This window comes from Tiliqua scincoides, chromosome 9, assembly GCF_035046505.1.
Source record: "Tiliqua scincoides isolate rTilSci1 chromosome 9, rTilSci1.hap2, whole genome shotgun sequence".
NCBI lineage: Eukaryota > Metazoa > Chordata > Lepidosauria > Squamata > Scincidae > Tiliqua > Tiliqua scincoides.
In genome coordinates, this window is record NC_089829.1 from 8,994,334 (window position 1) to 9,005,386 (window position 11,053).

At 47.0% G+C, this 11,053-nt stretch overlaps 1 pseudogene; it reads right to left on the reverse strand.

Annotated features, from left to right (window-relative positions):
• Nucleotides 1-937: 937 nt before the first annotated feature.
• On the reverse strand, nt 938-5,171 carry LOC136660282 (arylacetamide deacetylase-like 3; annotated as a pseudogene).
• Between the last annotated feature and the right edge of the window lie 5,882 nt (nt 5,172-11,053).

Sequence of the window (11,053 nt, forward strand, 5' to 3'; positions counted from 1 at the left end):
TTTCCATGCCTGGTCCACATTCACAGGCTCTGACTGGGATCACTGACTGGAACATCTGGAGCTCCAGCCTGATATGATATTATAAGATGTACCTGCCAAATGAAGAAACCCATTATTATTATTATTATTATTATTTTTTGTGAGGATAGGACATTTCCAATTGGGGTGCTTCTACTCTGCTCTCCTCCCAGTGTTAGCCCAACATTTGTCAGGTGCTCCTAGTGAACGTCTTCGACACCTGATGCAGGGTTGATACACAGCAGGTTGCAAGTTTGAACACTTTTATTCAGTGGGATTCAGCTTAAAATGAGAAGCAGGTAAAGCACAGAGCAGAGCAAAAAGATAGGTCTCTGTCTGAAAAAGACAAGGTTCTTTTTCTTATATGGTTTCGAGCAGCACAATTTTTGTCACCGGTATATTTTGTCTACTAAACCAGCAGAAAGCCAGCACTAGGAGGAAAACCCATGTGCACCAGTTTCCAAATGTTCCCCTTCTGTTTTCACTCTTTCAGTTAGTCCCCCTCCTCTGTGCTTTTCACCCTCTGCTTGGTGAAACTTTGCTTGATAAGGAGTCTGCAAAGGTCAAAATGATTGCTTTCATGCCTGGAAGAAACATCCTATGGGAAGCACTTAAACTTGGACCTCCTTTTCCAAAAGTTAGCAGTGAAAAAAGAAAAGCTCTGTTAGCTCATCCTCTTGGGGGTTTCCACTCCTCCCCTACATGACTATTATTGCTGCCGTCCCCTGGCTGCTACAGCTACTGTATTGCCAGTCTTGAAAATGTTAGCATTACAGTAATCGAGCAATTCAGCAAACTCTTGATCATGAACATCAACAGTGAAATACCCTCCACCTTACAGAAATGACATGAAGGACTTGATTGTCAAACAGTTTGGGTTAAGTAAAAGCAAATGACTGTTTCTCTGCAGCAATTTTTGTCAGAGACATTGTAAAAAATGCATCACACGTTCAATACTGTCCCTTGAACATTGAAATTCAAGAAACAAACATTCAAATTGATGGAAGATCCCATGCACACCATCCTTAATGTGATACCAGGTCACCGGCACACCGTTGTCCTCTAAGCGTTTCTTGTACAAAAGTCCGTCGTCCCTGAGAAAGTCATATTCGTATGTCAAAAGGAAAGTCTCAGGCAGTTGCTGGATAATCTCATCATCAGCTAACAGTGGGGAAAACCTGGTCTCGAATGCTGACTTGCACACTTCATACAGTTCTTCTGAAAATGGAGCAAGCAATGGGGGCTCAGAGGCCTTGACCTTGAACTCAACCGGAATGAGGTCGGCACTAATCCATTTGATGTACTTCACCCTCATGACCTCAGGAACATGGGCATTCTTCATAAGTGCATCCATATCTCTTACCTTCTTACCAAGAGTCCTGAGAGAAAGCTGGCCTGCCAACTTTTTGGGTAAAGTAGGAGTTGAGTGGTATTGTTGATAAGAAGGCAAATTGAAATCCAGGGCCTGGAGGAATGGGTAGAGCATGATCTGTGCTTGGAACCTTGGGAGATCCACTCAGGTCACCAATTCTTGGGCAAGGACTGTAGAATATGTGCTGCCAGTGCTGTCCCCACCAATAATAATGCGATTGGGGTCGACTCCATAATCCTCAGCGTGCTTCAGAAAGTGTACAGCAGCACTGAGGCAATCTTTCATCGGTACTGGATACAGATGCTCAGGAGCTAAACGAAACCTAAAGCAATGGCAAAAAGGACCAAATTAATCATTTCAGTAATCATTTTGATGAGATGGGAAAACTTCCAGTGAATACAATCAATGGAATGACGGATGTAAAGGTTTTGCCTAAAAGAGATTATAATAATGCATGTTTAGTCCCTACTAAGCAGAAATTACTAGGTGTCCCATCCAAAAAATCCTCTTTCTTCCAATGCCTTTGGCTAATTAACACCTCCACTTCAAAGACAGCAGCTGCGATGTGCAAAGGCATGAACACAGAACTCCTTATCAGTTTGAGCAATTAACAAAATTTATTGCTACAAACACAGACACTGCCTGCAATTCCTCTTGTCCAGAAGTTTTTCCTCCCCAACACTTAACTTAGTGGGTATAGGTCCAAACCATCTGGTCCAATCTCCACAGTCCAGTCTTCCCAGTTCAGTCTTCCCAGTAGCAGTCCACTGCAGCAGAGTCCTTCCTCTGTCCAGCAGAGTTCAGGCAGTCTCTTCCTCTGTCTTCTCCAGCAGAGTGTCTCCTCCAGCAGGGTTCTGGCAGTTCTCTTCTCCCTGTGACCTCCAGCAGAGTTTTGGCAGTCCCCTTCTCCCTTTGTCCATGTAGGTCCAGTCTGTGTCCTGTAGGTCTGGTTGTGCGGGGGTCCTTTCTCCTTCTGAAGCTGCCTTTTGTCCTTATAAATCCTATTATCCAAGATGCAGCTCAGTTGTGAACTACCTCATTAGCCCATGTCCATACAAAGTCCCATCAAGGTCAAATGAAGTTCAGGTGTCTATCCAAGTCTCCATTGGCCTTGATTGATTACAGCTGTGGAGCTAGCCCTGCCCTTCCCAGAGCTGCGAAATGTTGTGCAAACACGTCACAGCGGCTGACCGTGTGTTCCTCCTGGTCTACTGGAGGGGCCTGATGGAGGAGGCCCCGTACTACAGGGAACAGCTCTACTGGACGGTTCTCAGCAGACGCAATGGTAGCAGAGAAAAAAGATCTCTTCTTTGCTACCACTGCCACGGAAGGAGGTAGGCTGTGGTGTCAGCAGTGGCCCCTTTAAGGGTAAGGCCTGGGCTTCCAGGGAGTGTGCTGCACAGCTGCAGCCACTTGAAGGCAATAGGGCCCTCAGGGATATAAGGAACACCTGAGGCAGGAAGGGTTGGTGGGCAGTGGAAGGAGGAAAGCTTGAGGCAGGGGAGACTGGATTAAAGGACTAAGGAATTGATGGCTAATGGACTGCTGGGGGACTGATTGGTGAATGGACTTTGGAGACTGCTGGAACAGATTGCTGGAGACACTGGAGTTTGGTATGTGGCTGCTGTGCCTAAGACCTGCTGAGGACCAAGGGTCTGCTGTAGTGGCAGGAGGCTGCTGGCAGGAGAGAGGAACTCTGCAGGTTGAACAGGTGAGCTACCCTGGAGGTGGGGTCCAGCAGGACTGCAGGGCAGAACCAGGGTCATTTGTTGAGGGAAAGAAGGGGAGCTAATTTGCTTAAAGTGGGCATAATTCTCCAGGCAGAGCTCAGCCTTGGAATCTGGTAAAACACAGTGCTAAAAGTTTGAGAACTGCTGCCATAAGTTGTTAGTAAGTTGACACAGGGGTGTGTGTAACTCTACAAGTTTTCAAAATCACTAAAATCAGAATTTTGAGGAACAATACTATCATGTTTTATATCAATCTATGCGTAATTTCATGCAGAATGCAATGAAACAAACCACATTGAAATATCTGTGTTCTAACAAAAGGTACAGCCAATAAACCGGTGGGGGCAGGGTGATGGTACATCACCATGCCCACCACCTGGGGTGTTGCCCTGCCCACTGCATGGGGTGACGCATAGGCCTCCTGCACCGGGTGATGCGAATCCTAGTGACACCACTGGGGTGCTGATTCCAAAAATGGCATCAGTTTTCCCCTATCATTTCTAGTTTTGGAAATATGGCATAGTCTCGTCAGTGAATGGTTCAAGGAGCTTCCACATGAGGAAGCCTATGCTATGGCCATTTTTGGAATCAGCAATCCAAACTCATAAAAAACCACCATAAATTTTGATAAAATGTTTTTCTGACCCTCAGTTTTGCAAGTCTTTGATATAGATTAAAGATCATCCTGAACTATTTTTTGCCAATGGCAAAGAGTGGTTAACTTGATAACTGTAGGCACAGTGTATTTTAGTGCATTTTACATTAGAACAGTTTCTCAAACTGTGGGTCGGGACCCACTAGACGCTGTGCAAGAACCACCATTCAGAGCGCGATACCATAGTCTTTCGAGACTGAAGGTTGCCAACTAAGGGTCGGGACCCACTAGGTGGGTCATGAGCCAATTTCAGGTAGGTCCCCATTCATTTCAATATTTTATTTTTAATATATCTGTGTTCAATAGTGTTGAATGCCTTTTTGTTATCCTCTCTGTACATGTTAATCACGTGTTGTCTAGTTGTATCTTATTACCTATTAATAATAATACCTAATATTACTGTTAATAATAATATTTCTCCAATAAAAAATGGTTTAAAAATAAATAAATTAAATAAAAGATTAACAAGTTGTGAGTTCCTGCACTTTTTTTTTTTTTACAAAAAAAGCACTGAATGATTGTATATATTGTATATATTTAAAAGTTTTTAGCGAGACTTAGGAGAGTGTTTGGTTTTCCATATTACTGTATCAAGCTGCTGATAGACCCTTGGGCAGATAGACCTGGGTTCTGCATTGGGAAGTCAAGTAGACCTGAACTCCAAAGACTATTCCAGCTGTCGCTACCCTCCCCCTGTTTTGCCCTCCCCACCTTTGGGAAGGGGCCCTGTCACCAGGATCCAGCCCAGGCAGCTGGGAGCTCCCCAGGAACAGGGGTCTCCTTGGGGGTAGAGGCCTCCTCAAGAGTAAAACCCGAGTACTTGAGGACTGGGGTCCTGTACAGAGCACCTACGCGGGAGGAGGAATAAGGACCAGCTGGGAACCCCAGGCAGGCACATGGTTAGGAGGGGTGGGGCCAGCCCAAGAGGGAAGAGGCCTCATAAGGAGCCTGGAGAGGGAAGAGAGAGGTCGCTCCTCTCCAGAGGGGAGTAAGGCCCGAGGAAAGCAAGAGGGAAAGCAGCATCCCTGCCTAAGGGAAAGGAGAGAGGCCTCCAGAGGCAGGGGACCCGCCCTGGAAAGAGGAGACTGGGGGGAAGATTTCCCTGACCCAGGACCCTCCTGGACACAGAGGGTGACCCCTAGAGAGACGGGATCATGGAGACGGGGCATTGAAGCCCACTATACCCCATGGGGGCAAGCTGGCTGGAGAACCGGCACAGAGACAGCAGGGGCCCTCCAGAGGCCAGGCAGCTGGACCCCGACCAGTAGGGTTATATCCCCCGAGAGCCCTGACCTTGGGCCCGGGGATTCGGAGCTGAAGGCTGGTGCTGAGAACGCCCAGAATCGGGGAGGGTCAGGTCCAGGGACCATCCAACATTGTCGCCACAAGTCGGCATAATGTATGTAGGCCTGTGAAGGAACAGTCCTCATGAATGTGAAATGGCTGACGCTATTAAACCGTTTGTGTCGAACAACTGTACCTGCCTCCCATCTGTTAATCTGTCGCCGACCATCGCTCAAGGACCGGGTAAGCCCCTCGCGCTCGCCTACAACACCAGGGAAGGGGCCACCTCCCGCTATGGACATTACAGGCCCAAAAGAAACTATGTACCCCCTGATAAAATTCCTTTCAGAGGCCCTGCTCACAGGTGAACCTCCCTGAGAGAAACTAAGAGCTCCCAGTAACTGGACGGGGAGAACAAACTAACATAAACAAAACCTGACATGCCAATCTCATTTGTGGTCCCTTCTCTATTTCCCTGGGGCTCTCCCCAGCAGCCTCCCACTCTGCTCACCAGAGAGTGGGCTGTCCCTGACTTGCCCAGCCTGAAGCACCCCAAGGAGAGTGAGAGAGAGAGCTCTCCAAGAGACTAACTCCCCATCAACCTGAACACCTCAGAACTGGAAGGAAATTGGAAGGAAAATCCTTCCAGAAACCACAACTATTAATGATTTCATCACAGGATGGCAGAACACGTCTTTTTACTCTCTACCAACTAGGGAGATTTTATGAAGGCAGGTCTCTGATGCCACAAGGAAGATCTCCAGTTACCTCTGCTGAGCAAACAGGATGGTATTTGCTGATATTCTGTTTCCTCTGACCTACTGTATCGGCACCTTCATTTTTTCCTTACTGTTTCCATGGAGCATTTATTATGCCATCACAAGGACAGACTTGCCTCCTGGATTCCCAGACCGTTTAATACTACAAGCTGCAGATACACTGCATGATTGCTTATTTGCCTTGGTAAGCTTTCCTGCGCTTAATATACATTTTTTTTTCTATTTTGTTCACGTGAAATGCAGGGCACACCATACTCTCTCAAAGTGCCCTGAAATGGCTGGAGGAGTGGAACCTGCAATAGTCTTGCAACTGTCTTCTCTCCTTCCTAAATGTGGGTTGGGGCTAATCTGGATGCCCCAGAGAAGCACCATCATATGGGAAACCAAATGTGAGTGCCGGGGGTGTCTTTGACTGCTTTGCACACAGAAGACTCCAATTTCAATTCCTCTTGGCAGCATCTCCAGGTTGGTCTGGAAAAGACCATAAGCCTGAAACCAAGCAGAGCTGCTGCCCAGAAGAGGGAGGTGAGGGCAAAGGAGGGGCACTTTGGTTAATAGACAATCCTGAACTAGATGGATCAAGGGTCCATTGGCGGTATTTAGTGAAAGGCAGGGTTTGAATGAATGAGTAAATAAAAACCCTTGCTCTTGCCACAGTTCCAATCTAACAGCCCAAACCTAAACTTGCCCAGCACCTAGCAGTACAATGGCGCCGAAATGGACATCACTGTATCCTGTGGGGCCAGGGAAGCTGCTGGAGGTTTCCTCAGAGTAAGGGAACATTGGTTCCTTTGTCATGTGTAGACTGCAGCTGGCCCTGATGGGTCTACTTAGCCCTTGAGCTGATGCAGAACCGAGGAGACCCACATGGGCTCCACAGCTCTGGAGTGGGGATAGGAGCTGGCAGCAGCCTCTGCTGTTGTCCCCACCTCCCCTAGGCCCAATCCATCCACCAGCCCGCTTGCCTTCTGTTGAGTTCTGCCCCTCCCTGCCTTCCCCCCACCCTGCCCTGCTTAGCTGACTGGTGCTGGCCTCTCCACCAGCGCTGGGTCTCTCCTGCTGGCAGAAAAGTGCCTAACAGCACTTTTGCAACATCCAGTACTGGCACTGCGAGTGCAGCACTGACACTGGGCAGCAAAGGATTGGGCAGCCTGTTGGCTCTCAAGGATAATGTGGAACTTAAATGTATATCTTCCAAAAATGTCAGTTTGTGGCTCCAGAATGTGTGATGGCAGCATGATATACTCGCAGTCACTGGACCATGTCTGACAGCTGATTATGAGATCCATGTCATTAATGGCCCATCACATTGGGCCGCAGTAAATGTTTTCTCAAGACAGCAAACAAAATCCCTGTTTCATCCCTGATCTGGTCCCATAGTCTTATCAGGATATTGTCTTGCCAAATTCACATCACAGTCAGCGTTATTTATAATGTCAGGGCAAAGGGGTAAAAGTTGAAAATGCATCCTGGGCATGTGAGAGAATGCTCCTCTCCCCTAAAAAAACTATTTAACACCTAGAGTAGCCATTTTCAACCACTGTGCCATAGCACACTGGTTATGTGTGGAGATATGCCTTGGGAGTTTGGGGGAGGGTCATTTATTAGTAGGGCCATCAGGGGATGTGAGACTGCCACGAACGGCATGGTGTGCCTTGTCAATTGCCCAAAAACTGATGGTTTGCCTTGACAATTTTAGTACCTTGTCAGCGTGCCATGAGACGAAAAAGGTTGAAATCCCTGACCTAGAGCCAAGAGGGCAGCATTGTCCTGCACACATCAAAGAATTTGCACACATCAAAAATTAACCTGCTAAATGTCTTTTGATTTGTTCTCTGTATGTTGTTCTGAAATTAGGGGTCATTTCTCCAGAAACATGACATCTGCCGTGAGTTTGCACTCGTAAGGTGGTTGTTTGATGGAATACCACCTTCACAGGACTCAAAACTGCTCATCCAGAATCTGGTTTTTGATGACGTCCCATTGAGGCTGTACTGGTCCAAAACACCAGTTGCTGGTTCAAAGGAGAGGAATGCTCAACCTTCACAGAGGAGCCAGCCTGCTTGGGAGCATTCGTAAGTTCTTTGGAGGGAACCTAGATGTTTTGGTTAGGTGGTTTGTTAAAAAAAAGTTGACATGGTCCTTCACAAATCAAAATCCAAAATATTTACTGAGTAGTTTACCCGAAAGGGAAGTCACTGAATTTGTGCTTCTCCCATGTGTGGTTCAGCTACTGGAATTTACTAGGATCCCATTAATAGAAAATTCGTTTGTAGTGGTGTAGAATTGCCAGCACAACCCAGAATGAAGACAGAAGACGTTTGTGGGTCTATGAAAGAACCACAGCTTCATTCTAATCTATCCCTTGGGAGCTGCAACAAGATAAATGAGTTTTAACTCCATTCCAACAGTGTGGGTTTCCTATAACGAAAAACAAGAGCTGAGAGGAACATGACCTTCATCATCAACCCTGCATGGGTGACCCTCCCACCCCTAGCATCAAGTAATGCATCAATATTTAACTGATCTGTACTTCTCACTTCCAACTCAACTTAAACAAAGCTCCAGACCATCTCACAATGTTTGGGATTTTTAAGTTTTGCAAAAGATTGCAAATGACTGAGGTTTAAAACATTTGCACAATATGGAGAAAGTAGATGGAGATCACCTTTTTCAACCTCTCACACTAGAACCAGGCTGGGTCAGTCAATGAAACTGGTGGGTGGGCAATTTTGGAGAGTCACAAAGAAAGCCTTCTTTGCTCAAATTTATTTGTGAAATCCACTGCTACCAGATGTGGTGATGGCCACTAGCTTAGATGGCTTTGAGGGGCCATGAGAAACACATGGTGGACGAGTTACTGCCCCTTGTCCTGATGGCTTTCTGCTCCCCACCCCCAGAGACATCTGAACACCAGTTGCTGGAAAACTATAGAGGGACAGGGAGCTGACCTTCAGCTGTTGGTTTCCTAGAGGCATCTAGCTGGCCACAAAGGGTAACAGGATGCTGGCCCGAACCATGAATGCCCCAAACCACAAATGCCACACACAGTTACACAGAACCAAAATTATATAGAAGGGAATAGAACCACGTATAAAACATAATTATTTTATGACAAGACTGAACAACAGCACATCTTTTCACAACCCTCACTCTGAAGATGGCAGCAATATAGATGGGCAAAATGGATGCCAGTCAGACTCAAAGCCCAGTCCTATGGTACCCCCCTCATAGCATGCAGCCAAGCCAAAATGGGTGATGCTGCATGCTGTGGTGGTGGTGGGGGGAAATCCAGAAGCATGGGGAGGGGGAATGGAAAATAGTCTCCAATAGTTCTTGATCCCCGATCTTGCCTGATCTCGGAAGCTAAGCAGGGTCAGGCCTGGTTAGTACTTGGATGGGAGACTGCCTGGGAATACCAGGTGCTGTAGGCTTATACCATAGTCTTTCGAGACTGAAGGTTGCCAACCAGTTCTTGATCACTAACGGGTCTCCTCAGACTTGCACCAGCTCTTTAGCTGGCGCAAGTCTGAGGAGACAAAGGGGGTATGTTGCCCACCTTTCCTTCTAGTTTTCATTTCTTTCATTAATCCACTTTTATTCCTTGTACTGATTAGAATGCAACAAAATAATGGAATAATATCTGCTCCCAATGCTTCCTTGACCTAATGACATCTGCAGGAAAGAAACATCTCCTGAGGGTTTTATCTCTTTATCAGTTGTCCCAGAACTTGTCCAATAATCTCCCTTGGAAAAACTTATTTTTCAGAAGCAAATGAACGGGTTTGCTGCAGCATTGCAAGAAGAAGTGATTCTGTGGTTGTGTGTGTTGGGTAAGTGGCTTTGTTTTCCTTGTGTTAGAAAAGAGTACATGGTTCTGGAGCTGAGGATTCGATATGGCGTTGACACAGAATAGCTCTATATTTAATAGGCAAATAGGCTCCTTTTCATAAGAACATAAGAACATAAGAACAGCCCCACTGGATCAGGCCATAGGCCCATCTAGTCCAGCTTCCTGTATCTCACAGCGGCCCACCAAATGCCCCAGGGAGCACACCAGATAACAAGAGACCTCATCCTGGTGCCCTCCCCTACATCTGGCATTCTGACTTAACCCATTCCTAAAATCAGGAGGTTGCGCATACACATCATGGCTTGTACCCCATAATGGATTTTTCCTCCAGAAACTCGTCCAATCCCCTTTTAAAGGCATCTAGGCTAGACGCCAGCACCACATCCTGTGGCAAGGAGTTCCACAGACCGACCACGCGCTGAGTAAAGAAATATTTTCTTTTGTCTGTCATAACCCGCCCAACACTCAATTTTAGTGGATGTCCCCTGGTTCTGGTATTATGTGAGAGTGTAAAGAGCATCTCCCTATCCACTCTGTCCATCCCCTGCATAATTTTGTATGTCTCAATCATGTCCCCCCTCAAGCGTCTCTTTTCTAGGCTGAAGAGGCCCAAACTCCGTAGCCTTTCCTCATAAGGAAGGTGCCCCAGCCCTGTAATCATCTTAGTCGCTCTCTTTTGCACCTTTTCCATTTCCACTATGTCTTTTTTGAGATGCGGCGACCAGAACTGGACACAATACTCCAGGTGTGGCCTTACCATCGATTTGTACAACGGCATTATAATACTAACCGTTTTGTTCTCAATACCCTTCCTAATGATCCCAAGCATAGAATTGGCCTTCTTCACTGCCGCCGCACATTGGGTCAACACTTTCATTGACCTGTCCACCATTGTATTGGCAACCTTCAGTCTCGAAAGACTATGGTATCGCGCTCTGAAAGGTGGTTCTGGCACAGCGTCTAGTGTGGCTGAAAAGGCCAATCCGGGAGTGACAATCCCTTCCACACCGGGAGCAAGTGCAGTCTGTCCCTGGTCTGTCTCCCTGGCCATGGGCCTTCCTTCTTTGCCTCTTAGCCTCAGACTGTTGGCAAAGTGTCTCTTCAAACTGGGAAAGGCCATGCTGCACAGCCTGCCTCCAAGCGGGCTGCTCAGAGGCCAGGGTTTCCCACTTGTTGAGGTCCATCCTTAAGGCCTTCAGATCCCTCTTGCAGATGTCCTTGTATCGCAGCTGTGGTCTACCTGTAGGGCGCTTTCCTTGCACGAGTTCTCCATAGAGGAGATCCTTTGGGATCCGGCCATCATCCATTCTCACGACATGACCAAGCCAACGCAGGCGTCTCTGTTTCAGCAGTGAATACATG